Source organism: Adiantum capillus-veneris, chromosome 16 (assembly GCF_014529385.1).
Source record: "Adiantum capillus-veneris isolate H3 chromosome 16, ASM1452938v2, whole genome shotgun sequence".
Lineage (NCBI taxonomy): Eukaryota > Viridiplantae > Streptophyta > Polypodiopsida > Polypodiales > Pteridaceae > Adiantum > Adiantum capillus-veneris.
In genome coordinates, this window is record NC_140946.1 from 43,949,511 (window position 1) to 43,975,665 (window position 26,155).

General features: G+C 49.7%; 1 protein-coding gene across 1 annotated transcript in view; it reads right to left on the bottom strand.

Moving 5' to 3' along the window:
• CPSRP54 (chloroplast signal recognition particle 54 kDa subunit) overlaps positions 1-26,155 on the bottom strand; it is a 56,685-nt gene that overhangs the window by 4,785 nt on the left and 25,745 nt on the right. The gene's annotated exons all lie outside the window — the stretch shown is intronic.

Consider the following 26,155-nt stretch of genomic DNA (forward strand, 5'->3'; position numbering starts at 1 on the left):
ACCGCCATGGAGCTCAAGAAGCACTAGAGAAGGGTGGTAGATAAGAAGCAATGGGAATCACCAAGAAACCCGCCAAGGGGTATCAAGAGCAAGAATCATTAGGGACATTGAACTGGAGCCGCCAAGGAGGTCTCTAGCACTGTAGAAGACTGTCCACATGCTGAAGGTGGCTCCTGCGTTTTTTAGCTGTTAAGACCATCTCTCCACGAAGAGAGCAAATGAGCTCTGTGGTCAGGCAAAGGATGTCCAATTGCAGAAGACTCGGTAGAGAGAGAACTGAAAGCAAACCCCATCAAAAACCTTGCCTAAACACACAAATAGTGAAAAACAAAAACAGAAAATCAGAAAAAAAGATAGGCACTTCGCATCAGACATTGAGGACATTTTCTTCAAGGTTATGAAAATCATCATTGGCAAGGTCTTGGGTTCCCTATTTTAGGAGCGTTTCTCATGTTACTTTTGTATGTTAAGTGCCTTTACATATGAGGCCTACCCCTAGTTGATGAAACTCAGATTAAGCGCACATTCGCACACTTGCAAATTCTCTTGATCGATAAATAAAGAAATACCGCCAAGGGGGCTTGGACTTGAGGATCAACATTCTCTAGAGCGGGACTCTGCCTCTCGCGTCGTCTGCAAAGTGTAAGTGTGATCTTTTCAGTTTTGCTCAAGTTCAATCGTAGTTTTATGAGTTTTGGTAAGTCATCTGACCGGCGGGTGTTTACATGGCCGGCCACGTATGAGAGCACGCTGCTGAGTAAGGGTGAGAGAGTAGCACAAATCTATGGGGAGGAAATTTTAGCAGGTATCCATACTTTGAGTTTTTGCAAGCACTATTTGCTAGGTGCTGATTTTTATTGTTGAAAACCACATCAAGCTGTTGTAGAAATTTCTAATTGTATGGAACATTCTCAATCTTTGAAGCTAGAAGGTGTCAAATTTGACAGTAGATCCACCATCCTTAAAAGGTTGAAGGCCAGGAATCATTGACGAGATAATAAGAATAAAAAGCCTGGGTGCAAATCACATGAAAGGATTACGTTTTGCAAATTGATTGAAATTAGGTAATGGACAGTGTTGAGGTTCTTCATTAGCCACAAAATGAAGAGTTTAATACTCCATAGTGCGGAAGACTTCTCCATGGGATACGGACGATGTTGTGTAAGAGTTGGAAGTAGCCATGGGGAAGAGAACTTTAGGGGTCAGTAAAACTATAGAAGAACGTTCTAGATAGGCCAAACAAACGAGAGATAAAGGTAATACTGGCAGATAAAAGGTGACAGAAATATGGAAATGAGTAACACACTCAGTTCAGAGGTCACAGAAACATTCACTACCGGATTTAACAGTTTGTTGCGGTAGAACACATGACAATAGCTTGCAAAAAAGTTGAAAATCAGCTCCTTCCACAAATTGTGCATATCCAACAGTGCAACTCCAACAATAGATCAACCATATGTTCTCAATCCTGTGACTCTGTGACAGGAATTTCTTCAACTTATTGATTTCGGATCCATCTCTGTCGTGACTCGTCTGATTTGTTGCAATCCTAAGGTCCATCTTACTGTACTCGAGAGATCGCTTTTCTTGTAAGAACAAGCAAAGGACAGTGCTCTGTTACACTTACAACCAGCTTCGACCACGTGAAAAGTGGTAGAAGTGTGCTACAAACCAACAAAAAACCACTCAGTTGACTGCCTAAGAATTGAAGCTAATAGTGAATCTGAATAACAAATGAAGCTTGATAAAGCACGGCATCATGAACAGAGAGGGTTGATAGCCCTAAACTGCAGTTGTCACACCCCATTTGGATATTTGTTTTATAAAATGGAAGGTATGATTAGTCTCAAAGTGAGGCAAGCGCTCTATCTCCAGAATATGGACTTGTAAATTCTGTATGTCCGGGGGTTTTGACTCCACACTCTGAAGGGAATCTGGGTCATCCTAGTCGTTTTGCTTCTTCATGTCTAAGAGTTACCCTTTATTTGATGTGATAAACCACACTATACTGAAAAATTTCTCTGAGCCACACTATGCATACATTTTTTCCTCCCCCAAAAAATACTCCCTTCCTTCTCTGAACTACCACACTATTCATACATTCCTGGAATTTTCCCTGCTCCACCACACTAGAAGGAGAGAAGCACTCCCCCTTGCTCGCAGGCACACCCAATGCTTGGACCAGGCAAGCCTTGTGCTTGTCAAAACATTAAGGTTGAAGACAACGTATAAATTATGAATGGCACGGCTGAGCGTGGGCCATAGTTCCCGAGGAACGCTTTCCTAGAGGCATGGAGCGTCGGAACGGCGTTCTGGCCAAGCACGGTGACGTGGAACGGTCCGAAACAGACGGGCGTTCCGGATGCGATGCTGGTACCGGAACGGTTGGCCGGAACAGTGGGGGAACGGATCGGAACGGTGGGCCGGAACAACACCAACGGGCAGAAATGGCTCCTCCTCCAACAAGCAGTAACGGCAATTTTTTTGAAGTTCAAAGTTTTAAACATGGGAGCATTGGAGGGGAGCAAAGCTTATAAAATGCACCCCTCCTCACCCCTTTCCTTCACTCAAGTCTCACGCTCTCAAGCTCAACCTAAGCTCTAGCCTCTCAAGCTCTCTCTCTCCCTCTCTCCATTGCTCTACGGTCTACCCTCAAGGCTCAAGCTCTCAAGCTCTCTCTCCATGAGTCCATGACTCCATTGCCCCCTCTCTCTCTCTCTCTCTCTCTCTCTGCGCGTGGCTCCCTCCTGCGCGCTGCCTCCTCTGCGCGCTGCCCCACCCTGCACGCTACCCCTGTGGGCTGCTCCCTCCTGCGCGCTGCGCCTCTCTCTCTCCTGCGCGCTGCCTCCCCTGCGCGTGGCTCCCTCCTGCGCGCTGCCTCCTCTGCGCGCTGCCCCACCCCTGCACGCTACCCCTGTGGGCTGCTCCCTCCTGCGCGCTGCGCTGCTCCCTGCACGTCAAGTGAAAACACACACCCCATCCCCATCCCCTGCCCGCTGCCCCCTGCATACACACAAGCTGAGTGTTCTCTTCCCCTCTTCTTCACAATATGAAGAGAGGGTAGCTACGAAACCAACCATGTCTTCCCCCATCATCAAGACGCCGACACCGACAAAGAAGACAACGTCCTTCATGCTCACGAATAAGAGGCTTGCACAATTGGAGAAGGACATGAAGGAATGGCGGATGGAGAGAGAAATATGGAAGGAGGAGAAAGCCAACTTCATCAAGCTATGGAACGAAGAGAAGGAGGACATGAGAGCGGAAATCCAAAATCTCAAAGAGGAGAAGGAGAGAAGGGAACGGGAGAACGAGAAGGAGAGGGAGAGATGGAGGAAAGAGCAAGAAGAGATGAAGGCACAAATCGATCTCCTTCATGCTTCCCTCACATCCCTCACCCCCGAGGAAGGAGAGATTAAAGGGGAGGCTAAGGAAGCCCTCAAGGAGGAGATCACCAAAGCCCTCACCGCAAGCATTGAGGACAAATTAGAGGCCACCAAAGAAGGATGGGTCGAAGTAGTCAAAAAGAACATCAAGAAGGTAGCAAGAGAGGAAGCCCAAAAAGATGAAGTACTCATCGTACACACAACCATCGAAGAGGAGAAGATGCGACAAGCTCGCCGTCTCAATGTGCGAGTGACCGGCATCAAAGAAGAAGAAGGGTCTACACCCGAAAGCGATGGGAAAGCTTTATGCAAGAAAGTGGGATACAAGGAAGAAGAGATCCCTTTCTCCAAAGTTTGGAGAGCCGGCAAAGATCCAAAGAAAAGAGCTCTCATCCTCCAATTCGCCTCCGAGGAGTCTCGAACTTCCTTCCTCCGAAAGAGGGTCATCTTGAGAGGGATCGACGGCCCACCGATTTATCTAGATGATGACCTCACAAAGATGCAACAAGATCACCGTCGCGCGTGCATGCCTCGAGTCCACCAAGCCCGCAAAGAAGGGAAGAAGGTAGTATATCGGGATGGTAGGGTTATCATTGATGGCAAGACCATCGCATAGGGACTCGCGGCCTGTGGGACACACGAGGAGATTCATGTCACGGTTTGGAATTGCAATGGAGACTTATGGACACACCCAGAGAGACTTGAGGAGGTGATGAGAGGTCGAGACATCATTCTACTTACAGAGACACACGAGAGCCCGGAGAGAGGGTTACCACGGATACATGGATTTCAGTGGGAGTCTCTACATCGAGGATGTATGCGCCAGCACACCACTCGCGGCTCAGGAGGAGTGGCCATACTCTTTAGACAGGGGCTTCACAGCAGACTACAGATTGTTGCCCGGGACCCACAGGCCCGCTACATGTGGATTCGCCTCGAGCTCTCACGAGACAGGATCGTCTACATTGCCCTTTGCTATTTTGCTCCCACAGGCTCCAGATTCGCCCCTATTGAGCAGGAGTCACCGTACGCATGCCTCACGGAGGAGATTATGGAGTACTCCACACTGGGTGAAGTCTTCCTTATGGGAGACTTCAATGCTCGTACACGCAGTGAGCAGTGTGAGACATATGACCATGAGGACCCAGAGACACTACACACTCTAGATGAGGAGGCTACTATGAGAGACACAGCAGACAGAGCTCCAGTCACAGCTTATGGACGACATCTACTTCGACTTGGCTCCCAGCACCGTCTCGTTATTTATAACGGGATGGTCCAGTGGCCCACCTCAGGGGGCCTGACTTGTATGCCACATGGAGTTGCAGAAGGAGGGGGGAGTACAGTCGACTATATTCTGGGACCCAGGGAGGCTACACACCTTATCACATCCTTCACCATTCCACCCATACCCATCGGAGCCGACCACACATACCTCTCTTTCTCTATCACCGGAGATACCATCACACACAGCTCCACAACACGCACTCCACACACCACCATCCATTTCACACATGAGTTAGCCTCTATTTACTCGGCCAAGGTCGAACATGGCCTATGTCTCCTCCACCCATCCACACCACTCTCAGTTCTCACATCACATATCTCTTCCGTTCTCCACACTTCAGCTATTAGCTCTTTTCCACACACCACTCACACAGGACGCACTCCCCCCCCCGGGGCTATGCCTCAGAACCGCTGGTATGATGATGAGTGCAGAGAGCTATACCGACGCCTTCATGCACGGCGAGCCTTAGGAGAGATCACAGAGAGAGAGGCCAGACGGCATATGAAGACGCTGACACGCCAAAAGCGGCGAGCATTCGAAGAGGCACAGGAACTTGAGCTATACCGCCTATTTATGAGCATGGATAGCGCGACGGCATGGCGCACCCTGCGCGAGCCACGTCCGACTACAGCTATTGAGGATCCACAGATATGGCATGATTATGCAGAGCGACTTTATGAAGTGCCAGGGCAGCCTCCTATTCCACAACCACACGAGCCTCGCCCCACGTGCTCCTCCTTCTTTACAGCAGAGATGGTAGAGAGGGCCATACACCGCATGCAGCACAGACGATCAGCTGACCATACTGGATTACAGAGTGAGCACATCATTTATGCGGCCTCCACTATAGCCCCGTTGATTGCACATGTCTTCAACCGGGCTATAGGGGAGGGCTTCCCAGAGGAGTGGACACAGCACACCATAGTGCCTATCCACAAATCTGGCGACACCCTGGACCCAGGGAACTACAGGACTATCATGATTGGCCACACGATGGCCAAGCTATATGGAGCAGTACTTGAGGCACAGCTCAGCTGCTACGCAGAGATCGAGGGTTTACGAGCTCCAGGCCAAGCAGGTTTCAGACGAGCTTTCTCCACCATTGACCACATCTTCGTTCTGCGCTGCCTCATTGATGGGGCAAAGGCGCGGAAGAAGAGGCTTTACTGCTGCTTTGTGGACTTCCGCAAGGCCTTTGACACAGTCCCACGCGAGAGACTCTTCCAGCGCCTTCACAGCATTGGGGTACCAACAGAGATGATTTGGGCCATATATGCTCTATATGAGAGGGTGACGGGTCGGGTTCGTTGCCCAGGCGGTTTTTCAGAGACCATTGCTAGCACCATTGGTGTTAAGCAAGGATGCCCACTCTCCCCGACACTCTTTGGGCTATACATCGACGAGATCTCCGACTACATACTGCGAGGAGGGGGAGAGGGGAGCGACTTGGCAGGTACTCCGGTCCACATCATGTTATATGCTGATGATATTGTGTTGATTTCAGAGTCACCCGAGGGCTTGCAACGCCATCTTGAGGCCTTGGACGAATTCAGCACACACAGGGGGTTGACTGTGAACCTTGGCAAAACCAAGGTTATGATCTTTCACACATCCAGTGCAGTGAGGAGCGCCGCCACCTTCACAGCAGCAGGAGGACAGGTTGATGTAGTCACCTCCTATGTCTACCTTGGCATCACATTCACCAGCCTACCAGGACCCTTCACTATGAGGCAGGCTGCTGTTGACAGGCTCACCCGAGGATATGCAGCTCTGGCCATGCTAGAGCGGAGGTGCCACCAGGCACACTTTCAGGAGCCCCGCACGAAGGGGTGGCTTTTCGACACCTTAGTCACCCCGGCCTTGATGTACTCGGCGGCAGTATGGGCACCAGGATTGACAGCTGACCAGTGGACACAACTTGAGAGACCACAGGTATATATGATCTCACGCTTGCTCCGCAGCAAGAAGACAGTGCCACACGACATTATTAGAGCCGAGCTCGCCACACCACCTATGGTTGTAGAGGCACTATTCCAGACACTTTGCTTCATCCAGAGGATGAGAGAGCTACCTCCTGACAGACTTACCCGTAGAGCATTTGAGGCAGCTATACAGCTCTCAGAGAGTGGACATGAGAGAGCATGGTACTCACAGGTCAGAGCATGGTTTGAGGGACACGGTCTTGACATGGAGAGCCTACCACCATTCCAGTACGACCCCCACTCACCATATGTTCACCTCTCTCGCAGTGAGAGGAACTTGGTATTGAGACAGGATCTGTGGCAGCTACACACTAGGAGAGTCTGGGAGGCACCTAGCTTGGGGACAAGGATGTCAGATTACAGAGACCAGTTTCTCACCATATTGTCTGGGGGGTTCATACAGAGACCACGCTACATGGACACATATATGCCACATAGCTCACGGGTGGCGATTGGTCAGCTGAGAGTGGCTTCACACAGGTTAGAGATTGAGATCGGGAGACATACTGGTGTTCCGAGGGGGGAGCGAATCTGCAGAGCCTGCACAGAGGAGGTGGAGAGTGAGGAGCACTTTGTATGTAGATGCAGAGCATACACTGAGATCAGAGGCAGGTATGAGGCCCTATTTAGAGGACAGCCCACTCTCCGAGAGATCATGGAATCTCGAGATCAGAGACAGCTCGGACGTTTCTTACTAGAGATACAGAGCCATCGGGACACACTACTACAGCCACACACAGCTACACAGACAGAGGGGAGACAGTCGCAGCTCACAGACTTCTTTCAGAGGATTTCCGCCCCCCCCTCACCAGACACTCAGAGGGGAGTGACACTCCCACAGGCGGAGGTGAACCGAGCTAGACGACGACCACGAGTCACAGGCTACAGGGGCGCGAGCTCCCACCACCGACAGATCGAGGAGATCCGAGCCCGGGAGCGCCGTGCCACTGAGGAGCGAGTGGCTCAGATGAGGGCTGACCCGACAGCTTTCATCCGGGTAGCCTTGGCACCAGACCCACCCATGTACCACATCTTACACCCCCCCATTAGTACAGGATGGAGCCAGATAGCTTGATGCATTCTCATGATTGTACTACCTTGAGCATACAGACATGCATATACCCCTAGAGATAGAGCTCCATCCCTCCTCAGATACTCCACTACCTACTTTCAGCTCAGTTTTGTATCAATTTTGTTTCATTTGTCTTTCCGATAGACGGATGACATACACACAATGTACATTTGATTTGTCTCATAGGCCGATTTCGGCCTGACATAGACGTTAAAAATCTTTCTTTCTTTCTTTCTTTCTTTTCTCTCTCTCTCTCTCTCTCTCTCTCTCTCTCTCTCTCTCTCTCTCTCTGCCTCTGCCCCCGCTGCAGGCTTGCTGCCTCTGCTCGCGCGCTCTGCCCCCCCTCGCGCCTGCTGCGCTGCGCGCTGCTCTCATCTGAAGCTCCCGCGCTGCCGTGCCCGCCTGCCCTTGCTCCCCCCCCCAAAGGGTACAAAGTCGTGAATCTGCAGCAGCCCCGCCAGGTGGCCCCCACTCGCTCCGCCTGCAGCCCCGTCGGATGCCCCCCCCACCCCTTCTTCTACACGTAGCATGTCTCCCCCTCTACTACGCGTAGCATGTCCATTTTTTTCTTTTAAGCGTAGGATGTCTTTCTTCTACGCGTAGGAAGTCATTAAATTTTTTTGTTTTAATTTTTTTTTTCGGTTGCCCCGCCCCACCCCCCCTCCCCCACTCTCTCTACCATACTTTACCCCCCCTTCCCCCCCCCCCCCCCCCCCCTCCTCTCTCTCCCTCTCTCCCGTCTGCCGCTAGTGTGGGTGCACACGTACACCTAGTAACTCCCTTGCGGACAGCCTCCCACTCGCCCAGCTGCCGCGCCTACTCCTAGGGTGGGTGCACACGTACATCTAACTCCCTTGCGGACGGCGATCAAGCATGAGGAACATGAACGATAAAGCCGACCCCCTGGAGGATGCCATTCAAAAATGCAAAGAGGAAATGACAGAGATCATTACCAAGATGAACCGCAATCTCTGGGGCACAATAAACATGCTCGAAGGACGCGTGCTGATCCAAGAGAGCAAGATAAGCACGCTGGAAGACCGAGTGACGACCCAAGAGGAAGAGATCGCGTCACTCAAGAAAGATCTCGCCGAAGCACGATCAAGAAAAACACTGGAAGAGGGCGAACTGCAACCCTCAATAATCGAAGAAATCAACACGATCACGAAACAAGTACGGGCCATCAAAGAGGGAGAAGAGCAGCACAAAGAAATGACGACTTCTTGGGTGGATGTTCTTACCAAAACTCAACAGAACGCGGACGAAGCCGAAAAATGGATCAAGGTGGCCAAGAAAGGAAAAGGCAAGAAGATAACGCCCACGTCCACACACAACAACATCATTAATCAGACACTGGAGGAGGAGCAGAGGAGAAGGGTGCACGCTTTACATGTGAGAATTTGCGGTCTTAAAGACAAAGGCAATGTGGACGAAGAAGTAAAAGAACTCACAGCCTTGATGGGGATTCATGAGCCGACGCACACAAGGGCATGGAGAGTGGGCAACATAAAGAAAAATGGAAGCAGTGGAGGAACCTCAAAAGAAAGAGCACTCATCCTCCGTTTTCCCTCCATGGAAGCAAAGAAGTCATTCTTGAAGAAAAGACCAACTCTTAAAGAGACTGGCATCTTTCTCGGGGACGATCTCACCCTCTCGCAGATCGCTCATATGTAGGAGGTAATGCCGGAGATTAGAGCGGCAAGGGGAAAAGGTAAGATCACTTTTTACCGAGACGAAAAAGTGGTGATACTAGAGCGACGCTCCACTAGACTTATGGGACAACACTCAAAGTAGCTGCCTGGAACTGCAATGGATCTATGCGTCTTGATGTGGGTGCTTTTGAGGATAGCTTTACTGGAAGAGACATCATCTTTTACTCGGAGACACACCAAGCCCCTGGGCAATCCATGCCTCACATCAGTGGATACAGGTGGGAGACAGCCTACAGACAGGAGACACACTCAGAGCACAGAGGACGGGGCTCGGGGGGAGTGGCAGTGTTATTTAGAGAGGATTTGCAGCCATTGATACATATAGCCCGCAGGGATGAGCAGCTAGGTACATGTGGGTGAGATTGAAAGCAGAGACAGGCAGATATCTCTACCTTGCTATTTGCTACTTTCCCCCGAGTACATCAGTTTATGCATCACCCAGAGGACAGTCCCCTTTCTCTATTTTAGATGATGACATATGGGAGTTCTCTAGGGACGGTGACATTATCATCTTAGGGGACTTCAATGCTAGGACTGCCCATCACCAAGCAGTGTTTTATGATACTTCAGAGGAGATGCTAAGAGAGCTAGATGTGGTAGAGACGGGCCTTTCCAGACTATCACACGATATGGAATATACTGAGTATGGGCGACACCTGATAGACATGGGCACTGCACATGGATTGGCCATCTTGAATGGCGGCCTACAGAGATTTCCTGCCTCGGGAGGTTTTACATGCTTCCCACACAGACATGGAGCCAGCACAATGGACTATGTCATGGCACAGCCGAATCTCATCTGCAGTATCCAGGATCTCACAGTTGGGCCCAGACCGGTCGGGGTGGCAGTGGATCATGCTTTGGTGTCAATGACCATCTCCTTCCAGTTCAGTGTAGCACACAGGCCACGAGTAGCAGCCCCTACTCGCTACACATTCACACGGGAGACGGATTCTGTATACATGGACGGAATCTACAGACGCCTATGCACTGAGGACCCGGGGCGACCTCTGTAGGAGCTAACTACTATACTGACACAGACATTACATGAGGCAGCAGCAGAAGCATACCCACACACCCAACCTGAGCAAAGCCGCCGATCAAGGAGCATGCCTCAGAACAGCTGGTACGATGAGGAGTGCCGCCAAACAAGAGCCAGATTTCAGAGGGAGGTCCTGTTGGGGGACATCACTCACAGACAGTCACAGATTGACTTCCGACGCTTGGTGCGGCGAAAGAAGAGGGCTTTTATGGCTCGACTCGAGCAGGATCTATATCAGCTATTCTTGAGTCAGGACTCGCATGAGGCGTGGCGGCTCTTTCATGAGCAGTCCCCCCCCCCCGCTATTTCCTCCACAGAGACCTGGGGTCAGTACGCATCATCTTTGTACACAGTACCTGGACAGCCGCCCCTCCCTAACCCCCCCGATCCATGCCCGCACGCATGTGTCTTTTTCACCGCTGAGATGGTGAAGAAAGCTATTGACAGGATGAAGACTGGGAGAGCATATGATCATGATGGCCTAGTCGCTGAGCATTTCATGCATGCCAAAGACCTACTAGCAGAGCTTCTAGCAGTTATGTTTAACCGGGCCATGTGTGAGGGCCTACCGGACACTTGGAGCCTATCTACAATCGTACCTATCTTCAAATCAGGAGACCCCATAGAGCCTGGGAACTATCGCACTATTATGATTGGGCACACACTGGCACGGTTGTATGCATCCATTCTTGAGCAACAGCTAAGTAGATGGGCAGACAGGGAAGGAATACGTGCAACTGGGCAGGCAGGATTCAGAAGAGGCTTCTCTACTCTTGACCATATCCTAACACTCAGGGCCATCATCGAGGAAGGCAGATCTCATGGCAGACGGATCTATTGTAGCTTTGTGGACTTCCGCAAAGCTTTCGACACGGTACCCAGAGCTAGACTGATGCTCAGATTACTGGAAATGGGAGTACCCACAGAACTCATTTGGGGGATCATGGCATTGTAAAGATCAGTAGTAGGGCATGTACGCACCCCGGAGGGACTTTCTACACCGGTTCACTCCACTATTGGGGTGAAGCAGGGCTGCCCGCTCTCTCCCACTCTTTTCGGTATGTATGTGGATGAGGTTTCTGACTACATTGACAGCGATGGGGATAAAGGTGCTCAGTTGGCAGGGACATGGATTCCACTTTTGTTATATGCTGATGACATAGTGTTGATCTCCGAATCCCCAGAGGGAATGCAACGTCAATTGGATGCTTTGCATACGTTTGCCCACGAAAGTGGTTTGTCTGTCAACCTGGGTAAAACCAAGGTTATGGTGTTTAATACCACCCCACACTGGATCAGGAGGTCAGCACCTACATTCACATACGGCCTGGAGATTGTGGAGTACACAAACGCTTACACTTACCTTGGAGTGGTTTTTAGCGGGCCTGCATTCTCACTCAGAAGAGCAGCAGAGACCAAACTTACTAGAGCCCATGCAGCATTGGGTAGATTGGAGAGGATGTGTTCGCAGGTTCAGTTTCAGGAGCCCCGGACGAAGCTCTGGCTCTTTGACACCTTGGTGGCTTCAGCACTGCTCTATGGAACCGAGATATGGGGACCTTCACTGGATCACCACGGGAGGCCGGGTCGCTCAGACACATGGGGGAACATGGAGAAACCTCTCGTCTCTATGATCTCGCGGCTCATTAGAGCCAAGGCATCAGTACCACGGGCCATTATCCGAGCAGAGCTAGCAGCCCCCCCACTTGTGGTGGAGGCGCTCACCAGATCAGTCTCCTTCATAAACCGCACATGGGAACTTCCTAGAGACAGATATGCTCGCATAGCACTTGAATCCTCTCGACAGTTAGCCATACAAGGAGATACAACATGCTGGTATGGGGAGATGACATCATGGTTTCAAGCACATGGGTTCAGCATAGACAGGCTGCCACCATTCCATTACTCATTGGATGCACCATCTCTCACTCTTACACAGTGTGAGATCACCAAGCTCATCCGCCAAGATCTCACCCAGCTAGACACCAGGAGGACATGGATACAACTAGCACAGGAATTGGGCACGAAGATGGCTTTCTATAGAGACCACCTTCTCCAGCTTACGGAAGATGGTTTTGTGGGGGGACCCAGATACATGGATACCCACTTGTCTCATGGGATACGATGTGCTATTGGCCAGTTACGCACATCTTCTCACCAGTTGCGGATTGAGACTGGGAGGTACAGCGGAGTACCAGTAGAGGACAGGACATGCCCCTTGTGTAACATGGAACCTGAGACAGAGCTACACTATACATGCCGCTGCCCCGTCTACTACGAGATACGAGGCCGCTTCCACTGCCTGTTTAGAGAGGGTTTTGGACCACTCTCGAGTCATGGGATACGAAGATCAGAGATGTCTGGGTTTGTTCTTGCTCGAGCTGCGCAGACACAGAGATAGCCTGATGAATGGCGAGGCTAGCCAGTCTCAAAGACTGATCACAGACTTCTTCAGAGCAGAACGGGACAGCCGCAAGCGCCACTCCTACACCAGAGGCACACTGATTGACCGAGCGATTGAACTAGGGAAATCCAGGCGCCCACGACTGCGAAGAACTACACAGCATCGACGGAGGCTACGACAGAAAATTCGGAGCACGCTGGCCAGGCATGCACGACACCCGGTCAGACTACTAACCATGGAGGAAATTGATGAGATTCGCCAACGACCGATGCTAGATCTCTTGTGATTCAACTATCCCAACAAGCCCCCATTTTTTTGCTTAGTTTTTTGCTTGGCTCACATCGACCAACTTAGGACCCCATAGTATATATACCTAGATGAATCCAGGATATACCCAGATTCACCCTTGAAGGAAAGTGCAAGGTATAGACTCATGGTAGTCACCCAAGAGACAATATAACCATCAGCTCCATCATGCATAGTATTGACTAAATACCACGACATCCCCACTAACGTCGTCAGTGCCCAATAGTGGGTGTAGAACTAGGTACAAACATATGCTCCCAAACACAACACACACCACACGCACACACACATGAGCATACATCAACACAAAGTTCAGCGTGCTGAGTTTCTGTCATGACTCCGGAGATCAAGGGCAGACTCAGCCATAATGAAGCCTAGCACTAAGAGAAGCGTTAAATTGGAAAAATTAGCACAAAAGAAAAGGACCCCATAGTATATATCTTTGTTTTGTACTGTTGTTAGGTTATTTTGTTACTCTGACTTTGTATCAGATCCACCACTTTGTAACTTTCGGGTCTCATAGGTCATTATGGCCTTTTGGAGACGTTAATATAACATTTCATTTCATTTCATTTCTCTCTCTCTCATTTGAAGGTTGTGACTCTCTCTCTCTCTGCAATTTTTTTCATACCGCGCTGCCCCCCCCCCCCCACCCCCGCCGCTGCTGCCCCCTGCGCTCCCGCACATGGATTGGCCATCTTGAACGGCCTACAGAGATTTCCTGCTGTGGGAGGTTTTACATGCTTCCCACACAGACATGGAGCCAGCACAGTGGACTATGTCATGGCATAGCCGAATCTCATCTCTAGTATCCAGGATCTCACAGTTGGGCCCAGACTAGTCGGGGTGGCAGTGGATCATGCTCTGGTGTCGATGACCATCTCCTTCCAGTTCAGTGTAGCAAACAGGCCACGGGTAGCACCCCCTACTCGCTACACCTTCACACGGGAGACGGATTCTGTATACATGGACGGGATCTATAGACGCCTATGCACTGAGGACCCGGGGCGACCTCTGTAGGAGCTAACTACTATACTGACACAGACATTACATGATGTAGCAGCAGAGGCATACCCACACACCCAGCCTGCGCAGAGCCGCCGATCAAGGAGCATGCCTCAGAACAGCTGGTACGATGAGGAGTGCCGCCAGACTAGAGCCAGACTTCAGAGGGAGGTGCTTCTAGGGGACCTCACTCACAGATAGTCACAGATTGACTTCCGACGCCTGGTGCAGCGGAAGAAGAGGGCTTTTTTGGCTCGATTCGAGCAGGATCAATACCAGCTATTCTTGAGTCGGGACTTGCGTGAGGCGTGGCGGCTCTTTCATGAGCAATCCCCCCCCCCCCTGCTGTTTCTTCCACAGAGACCTGGGGTCAGTACGCATCATCTTTGTACACAGTACTTGGACAGCCGCCCCTTCCCAACCCCCCCGATCCATGCCCACACACATGTTCTTTTTTCACCGCTGAGATGGTGAAGAAAGCTATTGACAGAATGAGGACTGGGAGAACATATGATCATGATGGCTTAGTCACTGAGCATTTCATGCATGCCAAAGACCTTCTAGCAGAGCTTCTAGCAGTTATGTTTAACTGTGCCATGTGTGAGGGCCTACCGGACACTTGGAGCCTATCTACGATCGTACCTATCTACAAGTCATGAGACCCCATGGAGCCTGGGAATTATCGCACTATCATGATTGGACACACACTGGCACGGTTGTATGCATCCATTCTTGAGCAACAACTGAGTAGATGGGCAGAGAAGGAAGGAATGCGTGCAGCTGGGCAGGCAGGGTTCAAGAGAGGCTTCTCTACTCTTGACCATATCTTGACACTCAGGGCCATCATCGAGGAAGGCAGATCTCATGAGAGACGGATCTATTGTAGCTTTGTGGACTTCCACAAAGCTTTTGACACAGTACCCAGAGCTAGATTGATACGCAGATTACAGGAAATGGGAGTACCCACAGAACTCATTTGGGGGATCATGGCATTGTACAGATCAGTAGTAGGGCATGTATGCACCCCGGAGGGACTTTCTACACCGGTTCACTCCACTATTGGGGTGAAGCAGGGTTGCCCGCTCTCTCCTACTCTTTTCAGTATGTATGTGGATGAGGTTTCTGACTACATTGAGAGCGATGGTGATAGAGGTGCACAGTTGGCAGGGACATGGATTCCACTTTTGTTATATGCTGATGATGTAGTGTTGATCTCCGAATCTCCAGAGGAAATGCAACATCAATTGGATGCTTTGCATAGATTTGCCCACTAAAGTGGTTTGTCTGTCAACCTTGGTAAAACCAAGGTTATGGTGTTTAATACCACCCCACAGTGGATCAAGAGGTTAGCACCTACATTCACATACGGCCAGGAGACTGTGGAGTACATAGATGCTTACACTTACCTTGGAGTGGTTTTTAGCGGACCTGCATTCTCACTCAGAAGAGCAGCAGAGACCAGACTGACTAGAGCCCACGCAACATTGGGTAGATTAGAGAAGATGTGTTCGCAGGTTCAGTTTCATGAGCCCCGGATGAAGCTCTAGCTCTTTGACACTTTGGTGGCTTCAGCATGCTCTATGGAGCTGAGATATGGGGACCTTCATTGGATCACCACGGGAGGCCGGGTCGCACAGATGGATGGGGGAACATGGAGAAACCTCTCGTCTCTATGATCTCGCGGCTCATTAGAGCCAAGGCATCAGTACCACGGGCCATTATCTGAGCAAAACTAGCGGCCCCCCCACTAGTGGAGGTGGCGCTCACCAGATCAGTCTCCTTCATAAACCGCACATGGGAACTTCCTAGAGATAGATATGCTCGCATAGCACTTGAGTCCTCTCGACAGTTAGCCACACAAGGAGATACAACATGCTGGTATGGGGAGATGGCATCATGGTTTCAGGTGCATGGGTTCAGCATACACAGGCTGCCACCATTCCAGTACTCATTGGATGCACCATCTCTCACTCTTACACAGTCAGAGATCACCAAGCTCATCCGCCAACTTCCAAGACCTGACCCAGCTAGACATCAGGAGGACATGGATACAACCAACACAGGAATTGGGCACGAAGATGGCTTTCTACAGAGACCACCTTCTCCAACTTACGGAAGATAGTTTTGTGACGAGACCCAAATACATGGACACCCACTTGTCTCATGGGATACAATGTGCTATTGGCAAGTTACGCACATCTTCTCACCAGCTGCTGGCAGATTGAGACTGGGAGATACAGCGGAGTACCAGCAGAGGCCAAGACATGCCCCTTGTGTGACATGGAGCCTGAGACAGAGTTGCATTATACATGCCGCTGCCCCGTCTACTACGAGATATGAGGCCGCTTCCATTGCTTGTTCAAAGAGGGTTTTGGACCACTCTCAAGAGTCATGGGATACGAAGATCAGAGATGCCTGGGTTTGTTCTTGCTCGAGCTGCGCAGACATAGAGTAGCCCGATGAATGGCGCGGCTAGCCAGTCTCAAAGACGGATCACAGACTTCTTCAGAACAGACACGGGACAGCCGCAAGAGCCACTCCCACAATAGAGCTCCCCTCGTCTCACACCATAGGTACACTGATCGACCGAGCGATTGAACTGGGGAAATCCAGGCGCCCACGACTGCTGAGGACTACACAGCATTGACGGAGGCTATGTCAGAAGATTCGGAGCACGCTGGCCAGGCATGAACGACGCCCGGTCAGACTACTAACCATGGAAGAGATTGATGAGATCCGCCAACGACCGATGCTATATCTCTTGTGATTCAGCTATCCCAGCAAGCCGCCCATTTTTGCTTAGTTCACATCGACCAATCTAGGATCCCATAGTATATATCTTTGTTTTGTACTGTTGTTATTTTGTTACTCTAACTTTGTATCAGATCCACCACCTTGTAACTTTCTGGTCTCATAGGTCACTATGGCCTTTTAAAGACGTTAATATAACATTTCATTACATTTCTCTCTCTGCAACCCCCTCCCTCCCCTCGCACTGCCCCCACAGACCCCCCCCCCCCAGCAGCAGTCTGCCAGGTCTTCAGAATTTTGCAGAAAATCAGATTTTTAGAATTTGGCAGTTTTTTGGACAGTTGCAGAATTTTCAAGGAATTTACAGAATTCAGAAACTGCAGAAATTGCAGATTTTCAAAGCAGAAATTGCATAAAGCGGATTTTTTGTCGTTTTGGTCGCATTTTGCAGAAATTGCAGGAAATGCATGCCATGTATGCTTAGTGTGGAACATGTATGCATAACGTGGAAGCACTTGTGCGTGTCGGTCAATTTTTTCTCGTTTTTGGCACCAATAGCCGACCCCTTAGTAGATGGAGTTCAAAAGTGCAAAGAAGAAATGGCCGAAACCATAAACAAGATCAACCGCCACCTATTAGGGACAATAAAAATGCTCGAAGATCGCGTTTCGGCCCAAGAAAGCAAGATCACGGCAATGGGAGATCGGATGATGGCCCAAGACTAAGAGATTGCATCACTCAAGAAGGAGCTCGCTGAGGGACGATCACAAAACACGCTTGAAGAGGGAGAATTACAACCCTCTGTGATAGAAGAACTAAACACAATCAAAGAACAAGTACGAGCCATCAAAGAGGGGGAAGAGCAGCAAAAAGAAATGACGACTTCTTCGGTGGACTCAACAGAAAGCAGATGAGGCTGAGAAATGGATTGAGGTTGCCAAGAAAGGGAAAAGCAAGGAAACAACATCCACACCCACCATTATCAACCTGACATTAGAAGAGGAGCAAAGAAGACCTGTATGCTCTCTACATGTGAGAATTTGCGGCCTTAAAGACAAAGATAATGTAGACGAAGAGGTAAAAGAACTCATGGCTTTGATGGGGGTTCATGAGCCGATGCACTCAAGAGCTTGGAGAGTGGGTAACAAGAAAAATGGGAGCAAAAGGGAAACCTCGAAAGAAAGGGCACTCATCCTTCGTTTTCCCTCCATGGAAGCAAAGGACTTTTTGAAGAAGAGACCAACTCTTAAGAAGACGGACATCTTTCTCGGAGATGACCATACCCTCTCATAGGTCGCCCATATGCAGGAAGTAATGCCAGAGATTAGAGCGGCAAGGGAAAAAGGTAAGATTGCTTTTTACCGAGATGGAAGAGTGATGGTATTGGAGCCATGCTCCACATGACGGTGTGAGGCCTATGGGACCACACTCAAAGGTGCTACCTGGAATTGTAATGATCTATGCGTCTTGATGTGGGTGCTTTCGAGGAGAGTTTTACCGGGAGAGACATCATCTTCTACTCTGAGACGCATCAGGCCCCTGGGCAGTCTACGCCTCACATTAGTGGATACAGATGGGAGACAATTTGTAGACAGGAGACACGATCAGAGCACAGAGGGCGGGGCTCAGGAGGAGTGGTAGTGTTATTTAGGGAGGAGTTGCAGCCATTGATACATATAGCTTGTAGGGATGAACAAGCTAGGTACCTGTGGGTGAGATTGAGAGCAGAGTCTGACAGGTATCTTTACATTGCCACTTGCTACTTTCCCCCGAGTACGTCAGTATATGCACCACCCAGAGGACAGTCCCCCTTCTCTATTTTGGATGATGACATATGGGAATTCTCTAGAGATGGTGACATTATCATTCTACGGGACTTCAATGCTAGGACTGCCCGTCATCAGACGGTATTTTATGATACTTCAAATGAGACGGACCTATCCAGGATATCAAAGGATGGGAAACATATTGAGTATGGATGGCACTTGATAGACATGGGGATTGCACATGGATTGGCCATCTTGAATGGCCTACAAAGATTTCCCGCTGCGAGAGGCTTCATATGCTTTCCACACAGACATGGAGCCAGCACGGTAGATTATGTCATGGCACAGCCGAGCCTCATCTCTAGTATCCAGGATCTCATAGTTGGGCCCAAACTTGTGGGGGTGGCAGTGGATCATGCTATTGTGTCGCTGACCATCTCTTTCCAATTCAGTGTAGCACACATTCCACGAGTAGCAGTCCCTACTCACTACACCTTCACGTGGAAGACGGATTCTGTATACATAGACGGGATTTACAGACGCCTATCCACTGAGGAGCCAGGGCGACCTCTGGAGGAGCTTACTACTATACTGACACAGACATTACATGATGCAGTAGCAGAGGCATACCCACACACAGCCTGAGCAGAGACGTCGTTCTGGGAGCATGCCTCAGAACGGCTGGTATGATGAAGAATGCCGTCAGACTAGAGCTAGAATTAAGAGGAAGTGCTTTTGGGGACATCACACACAGACAATCACAGATTGACTTCCGCCGCCTAGTGCGGCGGAAGAAGAGGGCATTTTTGGCTCGACTAGAGCAGGATCTATACCAGCTATTCTTGAGTCAAGACTCACGTGAGGCATGGCGGCTCTTTCATGAGCAGCCCCCCCCCCCCCCCCCCCCCCCCCCCCCCGCCGCCTTGCCATTACCTCTACACAGACCTAGGGTCAATACGCATCATCTTTGTACACAGTTTTTGGATAGCAGCCCCTTCCCGCCCCCCCCAATCCATGCCCACACACATGTGCTTTTTTCACCGCTGAGATGGTGAAGAAGGCCATTGACAGGATGAGGACTGGGAGAGCATACAATCATGATGGCTTAGTGGCTGAGCATTTCATGCATGCTAGAGATCTACTAGCAGAGCTTCTAGCAGTTATGTTTAATCGTGCCATGTGTGAGGGCTTGCCTGATACTTGGAGCCTATCTACGATTGTACCTATCTTTAAGTTAGGAGACTATATGGAGCCTGGAAATTATCGCACTATCATGATTGGACACACATAGGCACGGTTGTACGCATCCTTCTTGAGCAGCAGCTGAGTAGATGTCATGTGACACATCCCAACTCTATGTGTCCGTGGACAAGCTACAGCATGATCAGGGTTCAATCAGTCCAGTCAAGTCTAGATTAGAAGTGATCTAGCACTTTTGTGAGTTTATTCGTAGACCGTGCATGCCAAGTCACTTGGTATAGATGCATATCCTCTGGTTGCACACAGCATGATCATCAGAATTCCCATTTAGAATCAGTTAGGGGAATTTTCCAGTGCATTTAGCCTATTTTCCCTATTTTTGACATTTTTCACTTATTATTTTTAAGTGACTTCCCAACAAAAGTAGGTAGGGCAATTTTGCTAAGTTAATATATAAGCAAACCCAAGTTAGCACTTTCTGGCAGAAGAGGTAGCAGGAGCTTCCCGCTCAACAGGCACCTTCTCAGCAAGAACCCCCGCAAGACCCTGGCGTTTGCAGATTCCCTTCATCGCCAGACATTTCCCCCACTTGGCGTTTTCAGCCCTACTTGATCGCCATCAACAGTTAGCCCTAGCGTTTCCAGTTTGGCATCGCCAGCACCTCTGAAACCTCAGCATTTCACTAACGCTAGGAAGGCAGGCAGCGTTTTCTATTTTCAGCCCTATCTGCAGGAGGCCAGCGTTTTACTAATGCTACCACAGCCATCAGTGTTTTTGGTTTTCAGCCCTTACCGCAGCAGTTGCAGCAGCGTTTTCAGCAATTGAAGACAACAGCAGTTCAGCCCTAGATTCATGCAGAAGACCCCCATTTTCAGCCCTCGAAAACGCAGCCAAAACAATCATTCCGCTGCACCTAACAGTAGATGGGCAGAGAGGGAGGGAATGCGTGCTGTTGGGCAGGCACGGTTTAGGAGAGGTTTTTCTACTCTTGACCTTATCTTGACACTCACAGGGCCATCATCAAGGAGGGCAGATCCCATGGGAGACGGATCTATTGTAGCTTTGTGGAATTCCGCAAAGCATTTGACACAGTACCCAGAGCTAGATTGATGCGCAGATTACAGCAGTTGGGAGTACCCACAGAGCTCATTTGGGGGATCATGGCATTGTACAAATCAGTAGTAGGGCATGTACGCACCTCAGAGGGTCTATCTACACTCGTTCACTCCACTATTGGGGTGAAGCTGGCCGCTCTCTCCTACTCTATTTGGTATGTATGTGGATGAGGTTTCTGACTACATTGAGAGAGATGGTGATAGAGGTGCACCGCTGGCAGGGACGTGGATTCTGCTATTGTTATATGCTGATGATATTGTGTTGATCTCCGACTTCTCCGGAGGGGATGCAACGTCACTTGGATGCTTTGCATAGGTTTGCCCATGAGAGTGGCTTGTCTGTCAACCTTGGTAAAACCAAGGTCATGGTATTTAATACCACCCCACAGTGGATCAAGAGGTCAGTGCCCGCATTCATATATGGCCAGGAGATAGTGGAATATACAGATGCTTACACTTACCTTGGAGTGGTTTTTAGTGGACCAGCATTTTCTTTGAGGAGAGCAGCAGAGACTAGATTGACAAGAGCCCATTCCGCATTGGGGAGACTGGAGAGGATGTGTTCACAGATTCAGTTTCAGGAGCCTCGGACGAAACTCTGACTCTTTAACACTTAGGTGGCTTCTGCATTGCTCTATGGAGCTGAGATATGGGGGCCTTCATTGGATCATCACGGGAGAACAGGTCGCACTGATGGATGGGGGGACATGGAGAAGCCTCTGGTCTCCATGATCTCGCGGCTCATTAGAGCCAAGTCTTCAGTACCTTCGAGCCATTATCTCAACAGAGCTAGTTGCCCCCCCACTAGTAGTTGAGGCGCTCACCAGATCTGTTTCCTTCATACATCGCTTGTGGGAGCTTTCCAGAGACGGAAACACCCACCTTGCACTTGAGTCCTCTCGACAGTTAGCCAGGCAGGGAGACACAACATGTTGGTATGGGGAGATGACGTCATGGTTCCAGGCACATGGATTCAGTATAGACAAATTGTCCCCCTTCCAGTACTCACTGGATGCACCCTCTTTGACTCTTACACAGTCCTAGACCACCAGGCTCATCTGCCAGGACCTGACTCAGCTAGACACCAGGAGGACATGGGTACAACCAGCACAGGAGCTGGGCACGAAGATGGCTTTCTACAAAGAGCATCTTCTCCAGCTTATGGCGGACGGTTTTGTGACGAGGCCCAGATACATGGACACCCATTTGTCTCATGGGATACGGTGTGCTATTGGCCAGATACGCACATCTTCACACCAGCTGCGGATTGAGACTGGGAGATACAGCGGAGTGCTAACAGAGGCCAGGACATGCATCTTTGGACCACTCTCCAGAGTCATGAGGTACGAGGATCAGAGATGCCTACGTTTGTTTCTGCTCGAGCTGCGCAGACACAGAGAGAGCCTGATGAGAGGAGAGGCTAGCCACTCTCAGAGACACATCACAGATTTCTTTAGAGGAGACACCCACGACTGCTGAGGACTACACAGCATCGACGGAGGCTACATCACAGGATTCGGGTCACTTTGGCTCGACATGCACGACGCCCGATCAGACTGATGTCCATGGAGGAGATTGATGAGATCCGCCAGCGACTGATGCTGGATCTCTTGTGACTTGTGATTTAGCTACCCCAGCTAGCTGCTTAGTTCAGGCCTACCAGTTTAGGATCCCATAGTACTTTTATTTTATCATTTTATCATTTTGTCATTTCATTTTGTTACTCTGACTTTGTATCAGATTCACCACATTGTAACGCTCTGGTCTCATAGGTCATTTTGGCCCTTTGAAGACGTTAATATAACATTTCATTTCATTTCATTTCTCCCTTGCTCTCAAGGAGTCAAGACTCAAGCTCTCAAGAGTTAAGACTCTATTGTGTATGTACTTTACCGTTGCGCCGCGCATCACCACACGACGCGATCAAGTCATAATAAGGTTGAATGGTCTTCAAATCGTGTTTTTTGTGAGTATTAGAGTCAAAGGACTCTAACACTACTTGTATTCAAACACCTAATGCTAAAAATTGCATTATCTGGGTGTTTTTTATGCTTCCCGTTCCGCACTGTTCCCGTTCGGAACCCATTCACGTTCCCCACTTCCGCGGGGAGGCCATTTGTCGTTCTCATTCCGCGTTCCGGCTAACTCTGGAGTGGGCGCACCAACAAAGAATCACCTTCGAACACAAGAGAGGGGGGGGGAAGTGCAGAGCCAGACAAGTACGACAGAGAGAGAGAGAGAGAGAGAGAGAGAGAGAGAGAGAGAGAGAGAGAGAGAGAGAGAGAGAGAGAGAGAGAGAGAGAGAGAGAGAGAGAGAGAGAGAGAGAGAGAGAGAGAGAGCTATTGTGATGCGCTGAGCCAACGCCCTCACCAGCTGCAGCCGTTGCGGTGACAAAGCGACATACTTGTACGAGTGTCAGCTGCCGCAAACGAGAGAGAGAGAGAGAGAGAGAGAGAGAGAGAGAGAGAGAGAGAGAGAGAGAGAGAGAAATGAAATGAAATGATATATTAATGTCTACAAGAGGCCAAAATGACCTATGAGACCAACTGATTACAATGATGAGTCTAGTACCAAGTCTGGGTACAAACAAGAAAACTACAAACAAAGAACTGATAGGAGTGCTACCGACTCCTATGGGTGGCTGGTAGGCTGAGCAATGGTATCACCATAAAGGTACAAAATGGGGATAAGTGTCACCATGATACAATATAGCAGTAGCATGAAGCCTATCCCGATCGACATTCTGGGTGTCGTGCTAGAATCCTGTGGATCCTCTGCCGCAATCTCTGCCGGTGCTGCGTGGCTCCCCTCCTCAGTCGCGGTCGTCTCCATCTCCCTAACTCTGTAGCTCGATCAATGAGAGTACCGTTGATGTGTGTATGGGTGGGACTCGAGCTCTCTGGTGGTGGTGTCCCCTCTGACTCTGTGGTACTCAGACTGAAGAAATCTGAGATGCGTCTCTGGGACTGTCTCTGTCTTTGCCCATTCAATAGAGCGTCTCTATGTCTCTGAATCTCAAGTAGGAATAATCCGAGACATCTTTGATCCTGATATCTCATGACTCTGTCTAACGAGTCAAAACCATCTCTGAATAGACAATGAAAGCGTCCACGTATCTCATAGTAGACTGTGCAGCGACATATGTAGTGAAACTCTGGCTCTGGCTCTGCATGGCATAACTGACATATCCTACTGTCTGCTGGTATGCCTCTGAATCTACCTGTCTCAATCCCAAGCTGGTGTGAAGATGTGCGAATCTGGCCAATAGCACATCGTAACCTATGAGATAGATGTGTGTCCATGTAACTGGGCCGTGTGACAAATCCGTCTGTTGTGAGTTGAAGAAGATGTTCTCTATAGAAAGCCCTCTTTGTACCCAGCTCCCGTGATGGTTCTATCCATGTCCTCTTGATATCAAGCTGGATAAGATCTTGCCGAATGAGTCTAGTAGTCTCCATCCGTGTAAGAGCCAAGGATGGTGCATCAAGAGAATACTGGAAAGGGCGCAGCCTATCCATGCTGAAACCATGCCTCTGAAACCATGAGCTCATCTGTGCATACCAACATGATGTATCTCCCTGTAATGCCAGCTGTCTGGATGACTCGAGAGCAAGCCTGGCATACCTGTCCCTGGTGGTGTCCCATAAGCTGTGTACAAATGATACTGATCTGGTGAGTGCCTCAACCTCCATAGGTGGGGCAGCCAGCTCCGCTCGTATGATGTCATGTGGGACTGAGGCCTTGGCTCTAATCAGCCTAGAAATCATAGATATCAGGGGTCTCTCCATATTAGTCCATCCAGCACTGTCAATAGACGGTCTCCAAACCTGAACCGCGTAGTGCATAACTGAAGCGACCAAAGTATCGAAAAGCCAGAGCTTTGTTCGAGGTTCCTGGAACTGAACTTGCGAACAAATCCTCTCTAAACCACCTAGGGCTGCATAGGCACGAGTCAATCTAGTGTCTGCTGCCACTTTCAGTGTGAACCTTGGTCCACTAAAGACCACCCCAAGATATGTGTATGCATCACTGTACTCCATACTGTCCTGTCCATATGTGAAAGTAGGTGCTGATCTCCTAACCCACTGTGGCGTGGTATTAAATACCATGACCTTGGTTTTACCAAGGTTGACAGACAATCCACTATCCTCTGCAAAACTATGCAATGCGTCCAAATGTCTCTGCAAACCCTCTGGCGATTCTGATATCAACACGATATTGTCAGCATACAATAAAAGAGGGATCCATGTCCCTGCAAGCTGAGCACCTCTATCTCCTCCTCTGTCAATATAATCAGAGACCCCATCAACATACATACCAAATAAAGTAGAGGACAGTGGGCATCCCTGTTTCACTCCGATGGTGGAGTGAACTATGTCGGATATCCCCTCTGATGTGCGTACATGACCCATCACTGAACTGTACAATGCCATGATCCCCCGCATCAGCTCTGTGGGTACCCCCAATTCCATAAGCCGGTGCATCAGTCTGGCCCTCGGTACTGTGTCAAAGGCTTTGCGAAAATCCACAAAGCTGCAGTATATCCGTCTACCATGTGCTCGACCCTCCTCAATGATAGCTCTGAGTGTAAAGACATGATCTAGTGTGGAGAAACCCCTTCTGAAACCAGCCTGCCCAGGTGCTCGTATGCCCATAGTCTCTGCCCAACTGCTCAGCCTATGCTCGAGGATGGATGCATATAACCGTGCCAATGTGTGTCCTACCATGATAGTACGGTAATTCCCCGGCACTGTGGGGTCACCTGTCTTGAAGATAGGTACAATAGTAGATAATCTCCAAGACTCAGGGAGACCCTCACACATGACACGGTTGAATAGCCGTGCAAGCATCTCTGCCAACAAATCCCCAGCATGTATAATGTGCTCTGCTACCAAACCCTCATGATCCTGTGCCCGTCTGGTCTTCATCCTGTCAATGGCCTCCTGTACCATCTCAGTGGTAAAGAAGGTGCTCGTATCCGGACATGGCTGTGGTGGGTCTTGTAATGGTGGTTGTCCAGGTACAATGTATAAAGATGTTGCATACTGCCCCCATATCTCTGTAGAAGTAATCACTGGTGGGGGAGACTTCTCATGGAATAGACGCCAAGCCTCTCCTGAATCTC